This window comes from Emys orbicularis, chromosome 8 (genome assembly GCF_028017835.1).
Source record: "Emys orbicularis isolate rEmyOrb1 chromosome 8, rEmyOrb1.hap1, whole genome shotgun sequence".
Classification (NCBI taxonomy): Eukaryota; Metazoa; Chordata; order Testudines; family Emydidae; genus Emys; species Emys orbicularis.
In genome coordinates, this window is record NC_088690.1 from 74628409 (window position 1) to 74631300 (window position 2892).

Below are 2892 nucleotides of genomic sequence, written 5' to 3' on the forward strand. Positions count from 1 at the left end.
TCTGCCCCCGGAACTCCTGCCCCTGACTGTCCCCTGCCGCCCCATCCAACCCCCCTCCTTCCTGACTGCCCCCACGGGACCCCTGCCCCCATTCAACCCCCTATTCCCCCCCCAACCGCCCCGACCCCTATCCACACCCCCACCCCCAGACCACCACCCCGAACTCCCCTGCCCTCTATCCAACCTCCCCTGCTCTGTGCCCCCTTACCATGCTGCCTGGAGCACCGGTGGCTGGTGGCACTACAGCTGCGCCGCCCGGCTGGAGCTGGGCCACGCCACTGCCACCACGCAGCACAGAGACCGGGTCAGGCCGGGCTCTGCAGCTGCGCTGCCCCAGGAGCTCACAACCCCACCGCCCAGAGCATTGCACCAGCGGCAGAGTGAGCGAGCTGAGGCTGCGGGGGAGGAGGGACAGCAGAGGAGGGGCCGGGGGCTAGCCTCCCAGGCCAGGAGCTCAGGGGCTGGGCAGGACGGTCCCGCGGGCTGGATGTGGCCTGTGGGCTGTAGTTTGCCCACCCCTGGTTTAAAGTAACAGCAGAAAATGCAGGACTGAGCAAATGCCCATCCCTGGGGATTTAACTAATACTCACTACTAGTCACTGACCTGTGTAGCTCAGCACCACGGGCCAGATTACGCTGGAGCAGCAGGTGAGGGCACAGTGCTAGGGGCTGACACTGCCCCGCTCAGCCAGGGGTCTTAGGCCTTGTAACTGTGTATGGCACAGGGACAGAGAGAAAAAGCATTCGGGCCATGGGTGCTGCAGGGGATGAGTGAGCCACAGCTACTCTTCAAAGATGGCGAGGAGCCTCCCAGCCCCGGACATGCCTCAGTGACAGGTTCCCCGAAGCTCCTTCAGATTGCGGGCTTGGAATGTTTCAGTCCCAGGACTGAGAACTGCCCTGCTCCCCAGCCCTCTTTCCCAGGGCCAGGCTAATCAATAGCTTCACATGCCCAGTGCCACCCCAGGACATCCCCGCTCTGGAACAGACCCCAAATGGCTTTTTCGATTCACTAACAATCCCAAACCAGTTCAGATTCGGCTGGACCTGAACCCAGTGGCAGAATTGCCACCAAACCAAAACCCCTGCTCCAGGGTTTATCACACACCTCTTCTCCAGCCTGGCGCCTGTCCCATGAAGCACCCTCAGCCCCATCCCCAGTCAGATCCCTGGGAGCAGGGAAGCTCCTTGTGGGGAGAAGGTGGAGCAAAGGGAAGCTTGGGCAATATTAATGAGACCCAGGAAATGAGGTGGGAACACATAGGTGGCAATGCCTCAGATAGGAATGGTATGAGACAGGAAGAGGGAGCTGGAGAGGAACAATCATAGAATATCAGGGTTGAAAGGGACCTCAGGAAGTCATCTAATCCAACCCCCTGCTCAAAGGGGGCCCAATCCCCAGACAGATTTTTACCCCAGTTCCCTAAATGGCCCCTTCAAGCATTGAACTCATAACCCTGGGTTTAACAAGCTAATGCTCAAACCACTGAGCTATCCCTCCCCTCAAAGGGAGGAACTGTTGTTCAGTCCCTTAAGGCTGGCCAGGATAACCACCAGGCCTGGGGTGCAGGGAACAGTTGTGCTGGCTACCTGGCCAGCCAGGTCCTCACATACTGCGGCACTGCTGCTGAACCCTGTCCTCCGGCCCTGTCCAGACTCCCGGCCCAAGGAGCCTCCCAGGAATTGGAACCACACCAGGAGCTGAGGCCGCAGCTCTTACCCACCCCGCAATTGGAGGGATGTCCTCTGTGTTGGTCATGCTGCCCCTCCCCCGTAACTGCATTGGCACAAATGTGCCAACCCTCACATTCCTATGGAGTATCACAGGCATCAGAAGAGAGCCAGAGCCAGTTACCCCAAGGGCCCAGCTCCCGCAGGACTCAGGTATGTGTGAGTCCCACACTGTTCCCACCTCTGGGCCAGGGCAGGGTGAGGGGTATACCTGGGGCAGAGCTCTAGCTCCAGGCAAACAGATGTTGTAGCCAAACTAGCTTTGATGGGGAGGGAAGGGTTGCTGGGGGCCCCTACTGTACATTTTCCAGATGAGATCCCTCCCAACCAGGCAGAGGCCTGTCCCACCAGCTGGTCCCAAGAGCCCTTGGTGTGGGGGATCCAGCTGGATGACATGGAGAGAGAACAGACGGGTTCTGCCAGGCTGAGGCAGGAGTGGGCTCCCACAGGAAGCACCAGGTGGCGGTAAGTCCAGGGCAAGGCTGGCTGCAAGGTCTCTCTGCTGGTCTGTGCCCAGGGCTCCCTCTGTGTCCAGCACCCCCTCCCTGCCGGTCTGTGCCCAGTGCCCCTCCCTGCCAGTCTGTACCCAGGGCTCCCTCTGCGCCCAGCCCAGCGCCTCCTCCCTGCCAGTCTGTGCCCAGGGCTCCCTCTGTGCCCAGCCCAGTGCCCCCTCCCTGCCGGTCTGTGCCCAGGGCTCCCTCTGTACCCAGCCCAGCACCCCCTCCCTGCCAGTCTGTGGCCAGCCCAGTGCCCCCACCCTGCTGGTCTGTGCCCAGTGCCCCTCCCTGCCAGTCTGTGCCCAGCCCAGCGCCCCCTCCCTGCCGGTCTGTGCCCAGGGCTCCCTCTATGCCCAGCCCAGCGCCTCCTCCCTGCCGGTCTGTGACCAGGGCCACCCCCTGCCAGTCTGTACCCAGGGCTCCCTCTGTGCCAAGCTCGGCGGCGCCCCCTCCCTGCCGGTCCGTGCCCAGTCCCCGCCTGGGATCACTGCCCTCCCTGCGCCGCGGGCCGGAGGCGCTGGCTGTGCCCGTGGAGCTGCGCCCGGTGGCTGGGAGGAGCCCGGGCCCGGCCGGGGCGGAGCCGGCAGGCGGGGGCGGATCCCGGCAGTTCCGGGCTCCCCCCAACCCCGGCCGCGGCAGGACTCGGCGCAGCGCATTCGGGACG